At 46.2% G+C, this 22,038-nt stretch overlaps 1 pseudogene; it reads left to right on the forward strand.

The window, feature by feature from the left end:
* Nucleotides 1–22,038, forward strand: part of LOC144723201 (filamin-C-like) — a 105,475-nt pseudogene that overhangs the window by 35,709 nt on the left and 47,728 nt on the right.

Consider the following 22,038-nt stretch of genomic DNA (forward strand, 5'->3'; position numbering starts at 1 on the left):
AACTATAGACAGACATACAAGCAGACAGACATCACAACGGCACACAGAGAGAGGACACAAATCGGCACAAAGAGAGGGGTCGTTTCTGTGACGGTCCCTTAAATATAGAGAGGGGGGGCGGGGACGGAGAGAGGGAGGGGGCAGAGAGAATTAGCACATCAATGAGTGTACGGCAACGTACTGCTGTTGCAAGTAAGATGACAATGTGGAACGGGCACGCAAAATTGAAAACGGGCACGCAAAATTGAAAATTAGGAGACAGGCACACGAAAATTAAATAACCTAGCAAAATATCGAAATGTGATGTAATACAACACAGAGAGTCGGTTAACACACAATTAACGCATAGCCTGGTTGATTACGTGTTTCAAAATTTGCTAAGTTAGAATTTTAAGTGTGAAAATTCCAAAGAGAGGACACAGGCAGAGAGAACAAATAGTCAGAAAGAAAAAGGATAAGCTTAAAACTTCCCCGTAGAAGTGGTTCAATCTTAATTTAGGAGCTTTCGTGACTGCAGGAATTATTCTTTGGTTTTTTTCGGTTAAGTCATGTCTAAAAATAAAATAATAAATTAAAATAACATATTACGACGTTTCGATTGCAACACAAGCAATCATCATCAGGTATAAAAGAAATAGCAACAAAAATCTAACTAGAAAACTATAGACAGACATACAAGCAGACAGACATCACAACGGCACACAGAGAGAGGACACAAATCGGCACAAAGAGAGGGGTCGTTTCTGTGACGGTCCCTTAAATATAGAGAGGGGGGGCGGGGACGGAGAGAGGGAGGGGGCAGAGAGAATTACCATATCAATGAGTGTACGGCAACGTACTGCTGTTGCAAGTAAGATGACAATGTGGAACGGGCACGCAAAATTGAAAACGGGCACGCAAAATTGAAAATTAGGAGACAGGCACACGAAAATTAAATAACCTAGCAAAATATCGAAATGTGATGTAATACAACACAGAGAGTCGGTTAACACACAATTAACGCATAGCCTGGTTGATTACGTGTTTCAAAATTTGCTAAGTTAGAATTTTAAGTGTGAAAATTCCAAAGAGAGGACACAGGCAGAGAGAACAAATAGTCAGAAAGAAAAAGGATAAGCTTAAAACTTCCCCGTAGAAGTGGTTCAATCTTAATTTAGGAGCTTTCGTGACTGCAGGAATTATTCTTTGTTTTTTTTCGGTTAAGTCACGTCTAAAAATAAAATAATAAATTAAAATAACATATTACGACGTTTCGATTGCAACACAAGCAATCATCATCAGGTATAAAAGAAATAGCAACAAAAATCTAACTAGAAAACTATAGACAGACATACAAGCAGACAGACATCACAACGGCACACAGAGAGAGGACACAAATCGGCACAAAGAGAGGGGTCGTTTCTGTGACGGTCCCTTAAATATAGAGAGGGGGGGCGGGGACGGAGAGAGGGAGGGGGCAGAGAGAATTAGCATATCAATGAGTGTACGGCAACGTACTGCTGTTGCAAGTAAGATGACAATGTGGAACGGGCACGCAAAATTGAAAACGGGCACGCAAAATTGAAAATTAGGAGACAGGCACACGAAAATTAAATAACCTAGCAAAATATCGAAATGTGATGTAATACAACACAGAGAGTCGGTTAACACACAATTAACGCATAGCCTGGTTGATTACGTGTTTCAAAATTTGCTAAGTTAGAATTTTAAGTGTGAAAATTCCAAAGAGAGGACACAGGCAGAGAGAACAAATAGTCAGAAAGAAAAAGGATAAGCTTAAAACTTCCCCGTAGAAGTGGTTCAATCTTAATTTAGGAGCTTTCGTGACTGCAGGAATTATTCTTTGGTTTTTTTCGGTTAAGTCACGTCTAAAAATAAAATAATAAATTAAAATAACATATTACGACGTTTCGATTGCAACACAAGCAATCATCATCAGGTATAAAAGAAATAGCAACAAAAATCTAACTAGAAAACTATAGACAGACATACAAGCAGACAGACATCACAACGGCACACAGAGAGAGGACACAAATCGGCACAAAGAGAGGGGTCGTTTCTGTGACGGTCCCTTAAATATAGAGAGGGGGGGCGGGGACGGAGAGAGGGAGGGGGCAGAGAGAATTAGCATATCAATGAGTGTACGGCAACGTACTGCTGTTGCAAGTAAGATGACAATGTGGAACGGGCACGCAAAATTGAAAACGGGCACGCAAAATTGAAAATTAGGAGACAGGCACATGAAAATTAAATAACCTAGCAAAATATCGAAATGTGATGTAATACAACACAGAGAGTCGGTTAACACACAATTAACGCATAGCCTGGTTGATTACGTGTTTCAAAATTTGCTAAGTTAGAATTTTAAGTGTGAAAATTCCAAAGAGAGGACACAGGCAGAGAGAACAAATAGTCAGAAAGAAAAAGGATAAGCTTAAAACTTCCCCGTAGAAGTGGTTCAATCTTAATTTAGGAGCTTTCGTGACTGCAGGAATTATTCTTTGGTTTTTTTCGGTTAAGTCACGTCTAAAAATAAAATAATAAATTAAAATAACATATTACGACGTTTCGATTGCAACACAAGCAATCATCATCAGGTATAAAAGAAATAGCAACAAAAATCTAACTAGAAAACTATAGACAGACATACAAGCAGACAGACATCACAACGGCACACAGAGAGAGGACACAAATCGGCACAAAGAGAGGGGTCGTTTCTGTGACGGTCCCTTAAATATAGAGAGGGGGGGCGGGGACGGAGAGAGGGAGGGGGCAGAGAGAATTAGCACATCAATGAGTGTACGGCAACGTACTGCTGTTGCAAGTAAGATGACAATGTGGAACGGGCACGCAAAATTGAAAACGGGCACGCAAAATTGAAAATTAGGAGACAGGCACACGAAAATTAAATAACCTAGCAAAATATCGAAATGTGATGTAATACAACACAGAGAGTCGGTTAACACACAATTAACGCATAGCCTGGTTGATTACGTGTTTCAAAATTTGCTAAGTTAGAATTTTAAGTGTGAAAATTCCAAAGAGAGGACACAGGCAGAGAGAACAAATAGTCAGAAAGAAAAAGGATAAGCTTAAAACTTCCCCGTAGAAGTGGTTCAATCTTAATTTAGGAGCTTTCGTGACTGCAGGAATTATTCTTTGGTTTTTTTCGGTTAAGTCATGTCTAAAAATAAAATAATAAATTAAAATAACATATTACGACGTTTCGATTGCAACACAAGCAATCATCATCAGGTATAAAAGAAATAGCAACAAAAATCTAACTAGAAAACTATAGACAGACATACAAGCAGACAGACATCACAACGGCACACAGAGAGAGGACACAAATCGGCACAAAGAGAGGGGTCGTTTCTGTGACGGTCCCTTAAATATAGAGAGGGGGGGCGGGGACGGAGAGAGGGAGGGGGCAGAGAGAATTAGCATATCAATGAGTGTACGGCAACGTACTGCTGTTGCAAGTAAGATGACAATGTGGAACGGGCACGCAAAATTGAAAACGGGCACGCAAAATTGAAAATTAGGAGACAGGCACACGAAAATTAAATAACCTAGCAAAATATCGAAATGTGATGTAATACAACACAGAGAGTCGTTTAACACACAATTAACGCATAGCCTGGTTGATTACGTGTTTCAAAATTTGCTAAGTTAGAATTTTAAGTGTGAAAATTCCAAAGAGAGGACACAGGCAGAGAGAACAAATAGTCAGAAAGAAAAAGGATAAGCTTAAAACTTCCCCGTAGAAGTGGTTCAATCTTAATTTAGGAGCTTTCGTGACTGCAGGAATTATTCTTTGTTTTTTTTCGGTTAAGTCACGTCTAAAAATAAAATAATAAATTAAAATAACATATTACGACGTTTCGATTGCAACACAAGCAATCATCATCAGGTATAAAAGAAATAGCAACAAAAATCTAACTAGAAAACTATAGACAGACATACAAGCAGACAGACATCACAACGGCACACAGAGAGAGGACACAAATCGGCACAAAGAGAGGGGTCGTTTCTGTGACGGTCCCTTAAATATAGAGAGGGGGGGCGGGGACGGAGAGAGGGAGGGGGCAGAGAGAATTAGCATATCAATGAGTGTACGGCAACGTACTGCTGTTGCAAGTAAGATGACAATGTGGAACGGGCACGCAAAATTGAAAACGGGCACGCAAAATTGAAAATTAGGAGACAGGCACACGAAAATTAAATAACCTAGCAAAATATCGAAATGTGATGTAATACAACACAGAGAGTCGGTTAACACACAATTAACGCATAGCCTGGTTGATTACGTGTTTCAAAATTTGCTAAGTTAGAATTTTAAGTGTGAAAATTCCAAAGAGAGGACACAGGCAGAGAGAACAAATAGTCAGAAAGAAAAAGGATAAGCTTAAAACTTCCCCGTAGAAGTGGTTCAATCTTAATTTAGGAGCTTTCGTGACTGCAGGAATTATTCTTTGGTTTTTTTCGGTTAAGTCACGTCTAAAAATAAAATAATAAATTAAAATAACATATTACGACGTTTCGATTGCAACACAAGCAATCATCATCAGGTATAAAAGAAATAGCAACAAAAATCTAACTAGAAAACTATAGACAGACATACAAGCAGACAGACATCACAACGGCACACAGAGAGAGGACACAAATCGGCACAAAGAGAGGGGTCGTTTCTGTGACGGTCCCTTAAATATAGAGAGGGGGGGGGGGGGCGGGGACGGAGAGAGGGAGGGGGCAGAGAGAATTAGCATATCAATGAGTGTACGGCAACGTACTGCTGTTGCAAGTAAGATGACAATGTGGAACGGGCACGCAAAATTGAAAACGGGCACGCAAAATTGAAAATTAGGAGACAGGCACACGAAAATTAAATAACCTAGCAAAATATCGAAATGTGATGTAATACAACACAGAGAGTCGGTTAACACACAATTAACGCATAGCCTGGTTGATTACGTGTTTCAAAATTTGCTAAGTTAGAATTTTAAGTGTGAAAATTCCAAAGAGAGGACACAGGCAGAGAGAACAAATAGTCAGAAAGAAAAAGGATAAGCTTAAAACTTCCCCGTAGAAGTGGTTCAATCTTAATTTAGGAGCTTTCGTGACTGCAGGAATTATTCTTTGGTTTTTTTCGGTTAAGTCACGTCTAAAAATAAAATAATAAATTAAAATAACATATTACGACGTTTCGATTGCCACACAAGCAATCATCATCAGGTATAAAAGAAATAGCAACAAAAATCTAACTAGAAAACTATAGACAGACATACAAGCAGACAGACATCACAACGGCACACAGAGAGAGGACACAAATCGGCACAAAGAGAGGGGTCGTTTCTGTGACGGTCCCTTAAATATAGAGAGGGGGGGCGGGGACGGAGAGAGGGAGGGGGCAGAGAGAATTAGCATATCAATGAGTGTACGGCAACGTACTGCTGTTGCAAGTAAGATGACAATGTGGAACGGGCACGCAAAATTGAAAACGGGCACGCAAAATTGAAAATTAGGAGACAGGCACACGAAAATTAAATAACCTAGCAAAATATCGAAATGTGATGTAATACAACACAGAGAGTCGGTTAACACACAATTAACGCATAGCCTGGTTGATTACGTGTTTCAAAATTTGCTAAGTTAGAATTTTAAGTGTGAAAATTCCAAAGAGAGGACACAGGCAGAGAGAACAAATAGTCAGAAAGAAAAAGGATAAGCTTAAAACTTCCCCGTAGAAGTGGTTCAATCTTAATTTAGGAGCTTTCGTGACTGCAGGAATTATTCTTTGGTTTTTTTCGGTTAAGTCACGTCTAAAAATAAAATAATAAATTAAAATAACATATTACGACGTTTCGATTGCAACACAAGCAATCATCATCAGGTATAAAAGAAATAGCAACAAAAATCTAACTAGAAAACTATAGACAGACATACAAGCAGACAGACATCACAACGGCACACAGAGAGAGGACACAAATCGGCACAAAGAGAGGGGTCGTTTCTGTGACGGTCCCTTAAATATAGAGAGGGGGGGCGGGGACGGAGAGAGGGAGGGGGCAGAGAGAATTAGCATATCAATGAGTGTACGGCAACGTACTGCTGTTGCAAGTAAGATGACAATGTGGAACGGGTACGCAAAATTGAAAACGGGCACGCAAAATTGAAAATTAGGAGACAGGCACACGAAAATTAAATAACCTAGCAAAATATCGAAATGTGATGTAATACAACACAGAGAGTCGGTTAACACACAATTAACGCATAGCCTGGTTGATTACGTGTTTCAAAATTTGCTAAGTTAGAATTTTAAGTGTGAAAATTCCAAAGAGAGGACACAGGCAGAGAGAACAAATAGTCAGAAAGAAAAAGGATAAGCTTAAAACTTCCCCGTAGAAGTGGTTCAATCTTAATTTAGGAGCTTTCGTGACTGCAAGAATTATTCTTTGGTTTTTTTCGGTTAAGTCACGTCTAAAAACTTAGCAAATTTTGAAACACGTAATCAACCAGGCTATGCGTTAATTGTGTGTTAACCGACTCTCTGTGTTGTATTACATCACATTTCGATATTTTGCTAGGTTATTTAATTTTCGTGTGCCTGTCTCCTAATTTTCAATTTTGCGTGCCCGTTTTCAATTTTGCGTGCCCGTTCCACATTGTCATCTTACTTGCAACAGCAGTACGTTGCCGTACACTCATTGATATGCTAATTCTCTCTGCCCCCTCCCTCTCTCCGTCCCCGCCCCCCCTCTCTATATTTAAGGGATTGTCACAGAAACGACCCCTCTCTTTGTGCCGATTTGTGTCCTCTCTCTGTGTGCCGTTGTGATGTCTGTCTGCTTGTATGTCTGTCTATAGTTTTCTAGTTAGATTTTTGTTGCTATTTCTTTTATTCCTGATGATGATTGCTTGTGTTGCAATCGAAACGTCGTAATATGTTATTTTAATTTATTATTTTATTTTTAGACGTGACTTAACCGAAAAAAAACAAAGAATAATTCCTGCAGTCACGAAAGCTCCTAAATGAAGATTGAACCACTTCTACGGGGAAGTTTTAAGCTTATTCTTTTTCTTTCTGACTATTTGTTCTCTCTGCCTGTGTCCTCTCTTTGGAATTTTCACACTTAAAATTCTAACTTAGCAAATTTTGAAACACGTAATCAACCAGGCTATGCGTTAATTGTGTGTTAACCGACTCTCTGTGTTGTATTACATCACATTTCGATATTTTCTTAGGTTATTTAATTTTCGTGTGCCTGTCTCCTAATTTTCAATTTTGCGTGCCCGTTTTCAATTTTGCGTGCCCGTTCCACATTGTCATCTTACTTGCAACAGCAGTACGTTGCCGTACACTCATTGATATGCTAATTCTCTCTGCCCCCTCCCTCTCTCCGTCCCCGCCCCCCCTCTCTATATTTAAGGGACCGTCACAGAAACGACCCCTCTCTTTGTGCCGATTTGTGTCCTCTCTCTGTGTGCCGTTGTGATGTCTGTCTGCTTGTATGTCTGTCTATAGTTTTCTAGTTAGATTTTTGTTGCTATTTCTTTTATACCTGATGATGATTGCTTGTGTTGCAATCGAAACGTCGTAATATGTTATTTTAATTTATTATTTTATTTTTAGACGTGACTTAACCGAAAAAAAAACAAAGAATAATTCCTGCAGTCACGAAAGCTCCTAAATGAAGATTGAACCACTTCTACGGGGAAGTTTTAAGCTTATTCTTTTTCTTTCTGACTATTTGTTCTCTCTGCCTGTGTCCTCTCTTTGGAATTTTCACACTTAAAATTCTAACTTAGCAAATTTTGAAACACGTAATCAACCAGGCTATGCGTTAATTGTGTGTTAACCGACTCTCTGTGTTGTATTACATCACATTTCGATATTTTCTTAGGTTATTTAATTTTCGTGTGCCTGTCTCCTAATTTTCAATTTTGCGTGCCCGTTTTCAATTTTGCGTGCCCGTTCCACATTGTCATCTTACTTGCAACAGCAGTACGTTGCCGTACACTCATTGATATGCTAATTCTCTCTGCCCCCTCCCTCTCTCCGTCCCCGCCCCCCCTCTCTATATTTAAGGGACCGTCACAGAAACGACCCCTCTCTTTGTGCCGATTTGTGTCCTCTCTCTGTGTGCCGTTGTGATGTCTGTCTGCTTGTATGTCTGTCTATAGTTTTCTAGTTAGATTTTTGTTGCTATTTCTTTTATACCTGATGATGATTGCTTGTGTTGCAATCGAAACGTCGTAATATGTTATTTTAATTTATTATTTTATTTTTAGACGTGACTTAACCGAAAAAAAACAAAGAATAATTCCTGCAGTCACGAAAGCTCCTAAATTAAGATTGAACCACTTCTACGGGGAAGTTTTAAGCTTATCCTTTTTCTTTCTGACTATTTGTTCTCTCTGCCTGTGTCCTCTCTTTGGAATTTTCACACTTAAAATTCTAACTTAGCAAATTTTGAAACACGTAATCAACCAGGCTATGCGTTAATTGTGTGTTAACCGACTCTCTGTGTTGTATTACATCACATTTCGATATTTTGCTAGGTTATTTAATTTTCGTGTGCCTGTCTCCTAATTTTCAATTTTGCGTGCCCGTTTTCAATTTTGCGTGCCCGTTCCACATTGTCATCTTACTTGCAACAGCAGTACGTTGCCGTACACTCATTGATATGCTAATTCTCTCTGCCCCCTCCCTCTCTCCGTCGCCGCCCCCCTCTCTATATTTAAGGGACCGTCACAGAAACGACCCCTCTCTTTGTGCCGATTTGTGTCCTCTCTCTGTGTGCCGTTGTGATGTCTGTCTGCTTGTATGTCTGTCTATAGTTTTCTAGTTAGATTTTTGTTGCTATTTCTTTTATACCTGATGATGATTGCTTGTGTTGCAATCGAAACGTCGTAATATGTTATTTTAATTTATTATTTTATTTTTAGACGTGACTTAACCGAAAAAAACCAAAGAATAATTCCTGCAGTCACGAAAGCTCCTAAATTAAGATTGAACCACTTCTACGGGGAAGTTTTAAGCTTATCCTTTTTCTTTCTGACTATTTGTTCTCTCTGCCTGTGTCCTCTCTTTGGAATTTTCACACTTAAAATTCTAACTTAGCAAATTTTGAAACACGTAATCAACCAGGCTATGCGTTAATTGTGTGTTAACCGACTCTCTGTGTTGCATTACATCACATTTCGATATTTTGCTAGGTTATATAATTTTCGTGTGCCCGTCTCCTAATTTTCAATTTTGCGTGCCCGTTTTCAATTTTGCGTGCCCGTTCCACATTGTCATCTTACTTGCAACAGCAGTACGTTGCCGTACACTCATTGATATGCTAATTCTCTCTGCCCCCTCCCTCTCTCCGTCCCCGCCCCCCCTCTCTATATTTAAGGGACCGTCACAGAAACGACCCCTCTCTTTGTGCCGATTTGTGTCCTCTCTCTGTGTGCCGTTGTGATGTCTGTCTGCTTGTATGTCTGTCTATAGTTTTCTAGTTATATTTTTGTTGCTATTTCTTTTATACCTGATGATGATTGCTTGTGTTGCAATCGAAACGTCGTAATATGTTATTTTAATTTATTATTTTATTTTTAGACGTGACTTAACCGAAAAAAACCAAAGAATAATTCCTGCAGTCACGAAAGCTCCTAAATTAAGATTGAACCACTTCTACGGGGAAGTTTTAAGCTTATCCTTTTTCTTTCTGACTATTTGTTCTCTCTGCCTGTGTCCTCTCTTTGGAATTTTCACACTTAAAATTCTAACTTAGCAAATTTTGAAACACGTAATCAACCAGGCTATGCGTTAATTGTGTGTTAACCGACTCTCTGTGTTGTATTACATCACATTTCGATATTTTGCTAGGTTATTTAATTTTCGTGTGCCTGTCTCCTAATTTTCAATTTTGCGTGCCCGTTTTCAATTTTGCGTGCCCGTTCCACATTGTCATCTTACTTGCAACAGCAGTACGTTGCCGTACACTCATTGATATGCTAATTCTCTCTGCCCCCTCCCTCTCTCCGTCCCCGCCCCCCCTCTCTATATTTAAGGGACCGTCACAGAAACGACCCCTCTCTTTGTGCCGATTTGTGTCCTCTCTCTGTGTGCCGTTGTGATGTCTGTCTGCTTGTATGTCTGTCTATAGTTTTCTAGTTATATTTTTGTTGCTATTTCTTTTATACCTGATGATGATTGCTTGTGTTGCAATCGAAACGTCGTAATATGTTATTTTAATTTATTATTTTATTTTTAGACGTGACTTAACCGAAAAAAACCAAAGAATAATTCCTGCAGTCACGAAAGCTCCTAAATTAAGATTGAACCACTTCTACGGGGAAGTTTTAAGCTTATCCTTTTTCTTTCTGACTATTTGTTCTCTCTGCCTGTGTCCTCTCTTTGGAATTTTCACACTTAAAATTCTAACTTAGCAAATTTTGAAACACGTAATCAACCAGGCTATGCGTTAATTGTGTGTTAACCGACTCTCTGTGTTGTATTACATCACATTTCGATATTTTGCTAGGTTATTTAATTTTCGTGTGCCTGTCTCCTAATTTTCAATTTTGCGTGCCCGTTTTCAATTTTGCGTGCCCGTTCCACATTGTCATCTTACTTGCAACAGCAGTACGTTGCCGTACACTCATTGATATGCTAATTCTCTCTGCCCCCTCCCTCTCTCCGTCCCCGCCCCCCCTCTCTATATTTAAGGGACCGTCACAGAAACGACCCCTCTCTTTGTGCCGATTTGTGTCCTCTCTCTGTGTGCCGTTGTGATGTCTGTCTGCTTGTATGTCTGTCTATAGTTTTCTAGTTAGATTTTTGTTGCTATTTCTTTTATACCTGATGATGATTGCTTGTGTGGCAATCGAAACGTCGTAATATGTTATTTTAATTTATTATTTTATTTTTAGACGTGACTTAACCGAAAAAAACCAAAGAATAATTCCTGCAGTCACGAAAGCTCCTAAATTAAGAATGGGCATCTTGGCCAGGAAGTCAGTTCCCAATAAGCAAGGAACCGCGAGGGACCTCGAAATTAACACAATTCCCGAGGCCGACACTCCCCCGATAGATATTGTAGCGTCCACCTGGCCCACAATGCCCATGCTACCCCCGTTGGCAGCGACGCAAGAATCGTATACCGGACGCACGGCCTCAGGTGGGATGTTCAACAGATGGAAAATGACATCCGATATAATGGTCGCGGACGCCCCGGAATCCACTAACACACGTACATCCACCCCTTGTATAGAACCAGGTACGGTGGACGAGCCAGTAGCAGCCTCGACGACCCGCCGTGCCAATTTACGCCACTGCGTTACCGAGCGACGTGGCCCAGTCGATGGCTTCCCCCCGTTATTAACAACACCCGGATCGCACGACAACGGTGATGAGTGAGGTGTCAAGTCTGGTGCGCACCGACTTGCCTGTCCTGGAGGATCCTTCCGTGGCACGTCCGCTGACGAGGCCTCCTGCTGGGGCGGACCCGGGACGCGGGCCCAGCAGTCCCTGGCGTAATGGCCTTTACGGCCGCAGCGGAAGCAGTGGATGTTATTACGCCGCGCCGCAAGCACCCCGTCCCGATGCTCCCGTGGCGGTGGCGCAGATCGCGGCCCCGGCGTACTGCGGGCCTACCACTGAGCAGAGGCGGCTGTCAGCTCCTGCGGGTCCCCCCCGTCAGGAACGTACACCGCCTTCTTGGGATCCCAACCCGCGGCACCTCCCTCGACGATGGGTCCCCCCGTCCACGCCGTGACTTGCTTCCAACTGCGCAGGTTGAACTGGGCATCAAGACATTTAGCGGCCGCCCGGGACGTAAGCTTTTCGTGGCCACACACCGGCATAGGAATCCCCAAATCCCGGGACAGCTCGAGCATCTTACCCAAGATGAGAGGTTCGAGCAGGTCAGGCTCCGTCTCCGGGTATGCAGCCATGGCCAACTCCAATACCGCACCCCTGTATGCCACCGGCGACTCCTCGGGTGCTCGCTGACGTTGAACAAACCGGCGATGAGCGTCATCCGGTGGCTTATATGCATCTGCCATCTCATCGAAAACTCCTCTCAATGTTTTCTTCTTCTCCGCCTTGATGGAGTGGAAGAATCTCACCGACTCGTCATCGAGAAGAGTCGGTAAAACCTCCAACGCCTCAGCGTCCGTCCACCTCGCTGAGCGTACCGCCGCCAGAAATCGGCAGGCGAAAGCACTCCAATCGCCCCCGATGGAGAATTCTTTGACGGTCGTGAGATGACGACTGCGACTCCTTGTTGCACTGTCCTCCTCCGATGACACACCAGGCGGCATATTCAAAATGGCGTCGCATCGCCGCGTGTTCAAGATGGCGGCCTCTCGCCGCGGAGAGCGCAAGATGGCGGCTTCCCGCCGTTCTTCTCCTGCCACGCCCAAAATGGCGTCTTCTTGCCGCGTGGTCATTGGCGCCGACAGCGGAGGCAAGGCAGCGACCTGCGGACCTCCATCGGCTCCCCCCAACGCCGTCCTCGGCGTGACGAGCCCGCACAATTGCGCGAGCACGATTTTCAGCGTCTCCAGCTGCGCCGCCATCTGCCTCCATCGCCAATCCGCGTCCACAGGTGCAGACGGGTCCACCGACGCGGCGACCTCTTCGACTCCCGGACCCGCGCTTGTTCCCGCACGGATCTCCTCCTCCATCGCAGGTAGGTCGACTGCCCGAGGAAGGTCGTCGTCGTCGGATGTTGTAGCAGACGATGGCGCAGGAATATTCTTTCTTCTGAGCTGTTTTGACATGCCGTTTCACTTCTGACACCAGTGTAATAAGGGACTCGATCCTGGTTCTGTCTCCGTTGTCCTTTATTCGGGTTCTTACACTTTTCCCGCACGGCCCTCGCTCAGAGCTCTCCCCTTGGGAGCTCCGTAGCTGCCCTCGCTCCCGTAGCCTCCACACCTCTGCAGCCCCGCTGCAGACCCCTTGTGCAGTCCTCCGGCTGCGCTCACTGCAGCTCCATCGCTGCTCTTACTGCAGCTCCACTGCTGCCCGTCGTTCCTCTGCGCTTGGTCACCGCTGGCCGACGGTGCCAAGTCTTACTCCCCCGTGTGTGTGGCGATCTCGCCACTCCTCGACCTCCGCCCTGCGTGGCCTCACTCTAACTCTGTCTCCCACACTCTCTCGTCTCTTCCGGTATCTCTCCCTTAAGACCTCACCCCTCTCACCCACGTGACCTAACTCCTCCCCCCATGACGTCATATCCGCGAAGCCGTTTTCGCCCGCATTACATTTTGACCACGTAGTTCGTGAAGCCTTCAATGGCTGTACCGCAGGAATTACCATATGGTACAGATACAATGGGAGGCTGATCGATGCCCGGGTGTGGTCAAGGGATGGCTCCCTATTGCTCAACCATGTTATGTATGCCGATGCTCTGGTGATTGCTGCTCACTTAGAGGAGGACTTGGAGGCACTGCTGCTGAACCTGGAGCTTGCCACTAAGAGGTGGGGCCTTACCATCAGCCCCACCAAAACTAAGCACCTGCCTGTGTATTTTGTACCATCGGACAATCCACCCTCACTACTCACAATTGGTGATGCGGCAGTTGTGCAGAGAGTGGAGAGTTTCCCATACCTGAGCAGTGTGCTCAGGACCAGCTCCGGTTTAACAGCAGAGGTTTCACTCCAAATCAGTCGAGCACCATTATTTTTTCATCGGCTGCGTTATGCTGTGTGGAAGCTACCTGGTCTTTCGCTCCGCATGAAGCTCCAGGTCTTCTCGGCCACGGTAATTACCTCCCTTCTCTACGCTTGCGAAACGTGCACCCCCCTAATGGAACATCTTTGCCGGTTAGAAACCTTTAGGCTGGCCTGCCTACGATCAATCCTGGGTTTAACCAAGTCCCATTGGTGACCTCCTACAGCAGGCAAGGCTGCGTTGGCTGGGCCATGTAGCCCGCATGCCCAGCCACCGCTGGATCGAGGGGGCTAGAGAAGAGATGGAGTGATGTGCTCCAGGAGGATGTGGAGCTGACTTGACTTGTCGATGACTGGTACCAGCGGTGGCAAGATCGGCCTCTGTTGATAAGTGTGTCTTTGTAAGTCCATATGTGTGTGTAGGTCAATGTGTGTGTGTGTGTAAGTCTATGTGTGTGTGTGAGTCGATGTGCGTGTGTAACTCGATGTGTGTACCTAAAGTCGATGTCTGTCTGTGTGAGTCCATATATATGTGTGTGCGTGTAAGTCGATGTGTTTCTATGTGTGTGGGTCGATGTCTGTGTGTAATTCAATGTGTGTCTGTCTTTTTTGCCCGGGCAACGCCGGGTACTTACCGCTAGTATTAAATAAATGCCACCCAACCCGAGTCCATTGTTATCTCGGGGCATTTGCTCAGGCCACACTGCCCCGTCGTCTCTGAGTGGATAATTCCCAAGCAGAGGCTGCTGATGCTGAGAGGTGACCCGTGGCGGAGTGGCGATTGCCGCAGTCACCACAGTGCAACCACGGGCGACGCTCCACCGCAACATCACCACTGCGCAGGCTAGGTGCACTTTGAGGCCACGTGAAGTGTCGCAGGCTCGCTGGCAGGAGGTCCCTGGACAGACCCAGGTGCCATGGGTTGCTTGACTGAGATGGCTGGCAGATGCATCACCTGTGTTACCCACTATGCCAACTTGCTGTGTTTTAGCTGCCCAGCGCTCTGCTCATTGTTGTGAGCATTGCTCCTCTGTCCTCCGCTGTTGCTAGAGGGCGACTCCTGCCAACTGCCCTGCAGCGTCCTTCACGAGCCTCCTCCACAGAAGCCGATCTTGACACTTCTGGTACCGGTCATTGACAAGTCCACTCTCATCTGAAAGCCCAATCCACTCCAACCACACCACCACCACACGTTTGGCACTCCCTGAGCGACAACATTGAGGACCTTGCAATGAAACTCTACTCAATCATATTTGCACACTGGTTATTTCAGCTGTAATTTATCAGATAAGATCATAGATTTATTATAAACACATCGATAGGTTAATATCGCAGTGGAGGTGGCCTGTAGACGCCGCTGAGGTCCTGTGTCAATGCTAGAACCCAGACAACTGCCTAGGAAGAAGCCTCGTGTGCAATGAGCAGAGGTTGCAAACGGGTTTTGATTCCTTACCCGTACCCGGCCGCACCAGGGTCGCAAACGGGTACCCGTACCCGGCCGTACCCGTACCCTACCCGTACCCCGCCGGGTACGGGTAGGGTACGGATATCGGGTACCTGATTGCGACCTCTGGGATGAAGCCATGTTGCAGGCGCGGTTGGATTGATTCTAGGAACTTGAATTGTGAGAAGAGACAAGACGATGGGAAATGAGTGACAAAGTTACTCACCAGTGACTCACGGTCTACCCGTACCCGTACCCGGCCGCACCAGGGTCGCAAACGGGCACCCGTACCCGGCCGGGTACGGGTAGCCGGGTATCGGGTAGGGTACGGGTATCGGGCACCCGGTTGCGACCTCTGGCAATGAGCAGTGCATTTGACAAAGGCTGCGCATGAACACTTGTGTCTGATGGGCTGTGTTCATGTCGCACCTCCGATTAGCACGGTTGGCTACGTATGGTGCGAACGAAGTTCAACATTATCAACTCCCAACGCATTTGTCATCGCTGTCTGATTCTGATATCAAAGGCGTAAAGTATGGCAACCATGAGACCTTTAAGCCAGCAGTGGGTAGTCCACGTTTGTTGCAGTACAGTGCCTACTACTGTACTGCGGGCTGGTTTGGATTCAAATGCGCCTCCCGTAGGGACACACCGCTGTGCCTATGAAAAAGACGATTAATAAAAAAAAACGGTATTGATTTACCGAACATCGGCTGTATAAAAACGGCATAACTAAATTCACGTCAAAAACCCAGGTAATGTCAAAACACACGAATGAAATAAAATAATTTGTATAGCTACTGAGTGCTTCGGCTGCTCGTTCCGTGATGCCTGTTTAAACCGCCCCATCGAAGTTCGAAACACGTGGACTGGGTTCTTGTTATCTTATTTACTGTGTGCAGATCAACCCTGTTGGCTTTCCATTAACCTCCACTGAGAAACATGAACTCCTCCACTTTTTTGGACACTCCAAATCTTTTCTTTAATACAATTTGGCTTGTCGACTAAAATCGCAAAAACAAATATTTTCCCCGCGCATTCGGATTTAGAATTTCAACCTGAAATTGAAACGGGGGATTTTGCTGTTGGAGTGATAGGGACGGCCGTCGTATCGGTCCGGTTGTGTGTAAAGAAGCAGCGCGAGGAACTTCCTCCGATTTCTAGGGACACAGAGGTGGGGGAGGGGCCGGTGTACTTCCGTGGATGTCTATCGCTCAGATAATGTGGCCGTGGGGGAAGGACGGGGGTCTGTGTGCAAACTTTGTAGCTGTGAACTCGGGTGGGGGCAGTGGGGGGTATGGACGACAACATCGAGAAGGGTTCGAATGCTTAAAAAAACCATGCGAGTTTAACACGTAGTTTGTTCGGTTAGATCGCGAAATAATTTACGCGATAATAAAAATGTTAGTCGTATAAATTGAAACACGTGGCGAGCATGCAGTAAGGGTCTCGTGCAATATATCTCGATTGGATCTTTAATTAATTTTTGGCGCCAGGCTGTCTGGTATCATTGTGCCAATGTCACGTGGACGCTGGCTCTGACTACAAAGACAAAGATCCCCCGTATAGCCTTAGGCTGTTCGGGAAATACTATTAACGAGTCGCACATCATGAAGACCAGCACGACACACGAGGGGTGGGTTGACCAGCACCATGCCCAGTAGCGATATGTACACACTGCAAGCTCCGGGCCAGATTTGAGGTGACCCCGCAGGAGGAGGAAACATAGATACAAATAATTATAACAGATGCAATATTCACTTAAAGAATAACATTTTTATGTCAATGTTAAAATAAATTAAATATCCCCGTGTGCTAACTTTTAGGCCACCCTGCATTGTTTGGCATCTTGTGACGGTGGCGCAATCAGCAGTTCCTGTCACCTTAGATGACCCTACTTGCAAGCGCCTTTAACTTGAACTCCAATTAAACCCGACACGTGATTCATTTTAAGTCAACAGCTGTGGGCGGGGCTTTGGACGACTATACAAGATTAGACGCGAATTTAAGTTTCCGCAGAAGTTAACGCGTGCCCAGTCGGTGCATCCCCTTCATTGCTCGGTGGCAGTGGTGAGTCAGGCGCTCTCCGCTGCTCGATAATTGCTGTTGGCGACAGAATTGGCGGTGACTCCAACAGCGACTCCTTCATGGAATACTTGCGCAGCAGCTACAGCTCTGTGAGTAGCAGCGCGCAGCAAAGCCAAGGCCAGCCGACACCGCGAATGATGAACGCTCACGGCCGCAGCAGCGGAGGCGACTTTACGTCGCCTTCGTCCGGAAACGGTACCCTGCAGAGTCGCCATCACCTCCATGGTGAGGATCTGCAGCAGCAGCCCCGAGAGTATCAGCTCTTCCCGCAGGAGCAGTTCACGTGGTCACCAATTGCAGCACCACGCCGACAACCATCACCACCACGATTTCCATCACCAGAACCGTTAACACTGGACACGATTTTCAACGAGAGTCGTTCGTTGCCAGGGCTAACACCACCACATGGCCAACAGCAGCAGCGACGGCACTGCTGTTTTGAGTTCCCACCTGCGAGGAATAGCGAGCCGGTCTGTGACTGGCGGCAGCTGCTGGAAAGGCAGCAGCAGCTACAGCAGGAGAGGCAACATCAGAAGCTGCAGGAGAGTCAACTCATGAAGTGGGGCCAGCAGATCGCGGCAGCGAGTACTGCTGACGTGACCCGTGCCGCTGTGTCGACCCGTGCCAGTGGGCAGAACCGTGCCTCTGACTCAACCCGTGACGGTGGCTCGACTCGTGCTGCTGACCGTGCGGCGAAGAGAGCCATCCGCTGCGCCTTCTGCTACAGTAACGGGGCCTCGGTCAGGACCTGCTCGTCACACGCGCTCAAGGACGCCGACGGCCGCGTCCAGTGCCCTGTGATGCGCGCCTACTCGTGCCCGCTGTGCGGCGCGAGTGGAGACTGGGCCCACACCATCTCGCACTGCCCCACGGCGCGAGAGCCCCAGCGCAAGCAAATCCTCCACACCCACCGTCTGTCGTCGGGGAAAATGAACTCGAAGTATCGTCATCGTTGAACCCGCTCGCACGCTCGCCTTGATAGTAATGATGATGACACCACCGGTGGTGATGATGTGATGGTAATGATGATGGTGACGCCGAAGATAGGCGGTCGTGTTTGCGGTGTTTTCTGAGATGATAATCGTGTGGTTTAGTGCGAGTTTGTAGCAGAAGTTAATGCTTTCTCTGGTCTGAAGATGATCCACTCCCAGAAATGTCAGCTCACTAGGCACTCTATAATATGCCGCACAACCCAATCAGAATATACTCGACTGTTTATAGTACGTTTCGCCTTTTCGTGTAGAATCGGTGACTTGACCATCAAGTAGCCCTACGTGTTTGCGCTCACTGATATTGTGATAATGAAAATACGATGCGAGTTTGAAATCGTGTTTTGAGTACAGCTGTTTGGGCGCATCTTATTGCGCTTCATATGGCACGCATTCGTCACTCGATGCGTGTTTTAAAATCCAAAGGGGTTGGCAACGTGCACGGCGGCACGCGCGCTCTGGCGTCAATGCGATGTCTGGATGGGCGCAGTGAGACTTGGCAGTACTGTGGTGGTGGTGGTGGATGCTGCATTGATTAGTTGCGTTACATTGCCTGCGTCTTTTGTAGCAGGGATATCTTTGTTAACAAGTTGGGACGATTCTTATTGTCTAGACATTTGCGTCGGAGTGGATCTGCTCCATGTCCACCTTGCAGAAGCTCCCGGCTGATGCCTGCTTTTATGGAAACAAGCTGGTTCTTCGCTGTTCGAAAACACGATCGTTTGTCTTTAAACATTTAGATTTTCCTTGCATGCCAGTTTGTTGGAATTAATATTGTTCAGAAGCGTTTGGTTTGTTGTATCCGTGAAAACTGAATATAATAAATCTTTGTTGCCTTAAACTGCGTGCGCTGTTAGTGTCGCTCTTTTAGTGACAATTGTTATTGTGTATATGCATTACAACGATACTTTTACCGTTATACATAGGGTCCTATTTAAAAATCATGGAAATTATGGAGATGGGTTTGGGCCAATGAAGGCATGAGAGTTTGTTTAAAAATTTACAGGTGTGTGCACTGCATGCATGTACGGGGAGTGGTAGCGTAACGGTTGGCGCGTTGCACTACGAACCTGGCCTACCGAGTTCAATTCCCGCTCACGGCCAACACCAATGACGATTATCTGAATTGGTTCTGGGTCTCCCCATAGGTCGACTCGGCGTCAGGGAGAGTGGGGGAGAGGGAGGGAGAGAGAGTGGGGGAGAGGGAGGGAGAGAGTGGGGGAGAGGGAGATAGTGGGGGAGAGAGGGAGGAAGAGTGGGGGAGAGAGAGGCTGGGTTGAATAAGAGTACATTTGGCCGGATGTGAACGTCTGTAAGAGCATTTCATCCATCTGACTCCTGCACACGAGATGGTGCCATCGCTCCGTCTCCAGTCAAGCAGAGATTTCACAACTCATTGGTCGTGAGGGATCGTTTCCCACTGGTGTGTCGGCCGCGGCTGCGAGTCGAACTCGAGTCGCCTGTTCCGTCGAGGAGCGGCGCGCCAACCGCTGTGCCAACCGCTGCGCCGCCGCTCTGCCCGTACGATAGACGAACGTCGTCGTCGACGGTGACGGGAGGCCTTCCGAGTCCTGCTGCGGCCTCCGTAACTCAATCTCCCTCCTATTCCCCCCACTCCGCCTCCCCACAACCTCCCAATACCCCGTGAGGTCATGCCAGCCACGGCCAATACCAATTATAACCTCGTCTTGGCCCAGCTGTCACCGCGACCCGCCACCTTCCCACACACACCCCCTCCCGCACCTCCACTTCTCTCCGCGTGCCGGGCTGGGTGTCGGGAGAGCCCAGGGTCCCACATGCTCGGACTGTTCATAATAATAATCGTGAAGAATCCGGAGGCGGCAGCTCCCCTCTGGTCATCCCCCCGCCGGGGGAGGACCCGGGTGACAGCAGCCTCAACAGAAGGCCTGTGCCCCGACTGGCAGTCCTGGGACCCCAACAAGCCAGTGGACAATGCTCGGGAGGCCATGCAGCAGGCGGATGACTGGCTCGGCGTCCCACCGGTGAGCTCACCTGGCGACCAAACTAAAAACATTTTTTTTTATTTTACCAGGTAAGGCCCACTGAGCTATACAGTTCTTTTTCAGAAGCGACCTGGTCACAAATCACAGCTCAACGAATTGGCTATTCACGTGGAAATGTATAGCAGCCAAATACTTTAAAACGCACGTTGATTCTAAATGTGGAGGGGAAAACCAGATGACCCGGAGAGCAATCCACGCAACCAGGGGGAGAATATGCAAACTCCAAATATACAGGTGACGGGGTTGGGATTGAACCGGCGATCTCCTATTTATCAGACGAGGTAGTTAACATCTCGCAACTGTGGTAGCCGCTGGGCTGCTCGCTCGATATGCGCAGACCCAGCAGCGCTGAGCCACTCTTGTTTTCTGTAACAGGCGAGTCAATGAGTCGGTCAGTTAGTCAATCAGTCGGTGAGTCAGTGAGTCGGTCAATTTGTTAGTCATTGAGTCAGAAAGTTAGTCAGTTTGTCAGCCAGTCGGTCAGTGGATCAGTCAGTGAGTCAGTCGAACCATCCAATGTGTTTTTGGGTGGTGAAATAGCCCAGTTTGTTGCAGAGGTTTGTGGTTCCAATCTAGCAGGCCTCCCTGGTTTTTAATGCTGTGTTCACTATAAAATTCGCGCCCTTATCATTCGAAGCGAGTAGGCCATTGTGTGGCGGCGTCGCGATTCATATTATTTGCCATATTTTAAAATTACCTTCAAATCACTAAATTTGGATCACACGAAGCAGCAGCAATTCTCGCCACTCGATTACAAAAACTTGGCAGCACCCTCCTGAAAAACAGTCATGGGACTCACACACGCACGCACATACTAATAATAATAATCGCCTGTAGCACTATAAATGCTTGGGTGGCCTCCACATGACCTTCACCTCGATCTGCCCCCCACCTAGGTAATCGCCCCGGAGGAGCTCGTCGACCCCAATGTGGACGAGCACTCGGTGATGACCTACCTGTCGCAGTTCTCCAAGGCCAAGCTGAAGCCAGGGGCCCCCCCTCCGGCCCAAGATCGACCCCAACAGCGTGAAGGCCTTCGGGCCAGGTGTGCTGCTGCTACACACACTCGCCGCACCGCGTGGTAACGATGCTGCAGATGACTTGGTGACGAGTATAGTGGTGATGGTGATAGAGAATATGACTCCGATGAAAGTGGTCATTGATGATGCTGATGAGAATGATGACAATAATGATGGTTGTGATGATGATGGTAATGATGATCGTAATGGTGATAATGATGATTCATCAAGATAAGTAATGGTTATGATCAGGGGCGGTTTCTTCATTAGGGTGATTGGGCGACGCACCACCAATGTCATTCAACCACAGAGTCACGCTAGCCGTCACTGTCAGCCTCTGGATATAGTCCAATCAGCGTCATGTCACGTTCTGTGGAGTACCGCCTCTTTTTGGGCGATTTCACTACGGCTGAGAATCGCCCCGAGTGACCCCATAGACTTACATTCAAAGATGTTTTTTTTCGAACGGGGGCGCTGCAATGCAATCTCTATGGCTTCCGGGAGGGCATGCACTAACGTGCTTACGTCATCATACGTGCTAACGTCATCATACGTAAGCACGTTTCATCCAACAATATAATTTATCGCCACCTAGTGGAATCTTTAATAAAATAAACTTGAGTGGTTTGTTTTAATAGTGAGTATATAAACAAATAAGATGTATTGTAAGAGTCACTTTATTTTTCATTAATATTAAAGAAGTGAAGTTACCTTTACATGCTTAAGCTGTTAATTTATTCTTTGCATGGGTGGACCTTATCCTTATCAATCATCCAGACATTTGCCCCCCCTGAGAGATTTT

This window comes from Lampetra planeri, chromosome 17 (assembly GCF_965212315.1).
Source record: "Lampetra planeri chromosome 17, kcLamPlan1.2.h2, whole genome shotgun sequence".
Classification (NCBI taxonomy): Eukaryota; Metazoa; Chordata; class Hyperoartia; order Petromyzontiformes; family Petromyzontidae; genus Lampetra; species Lampetra planeri.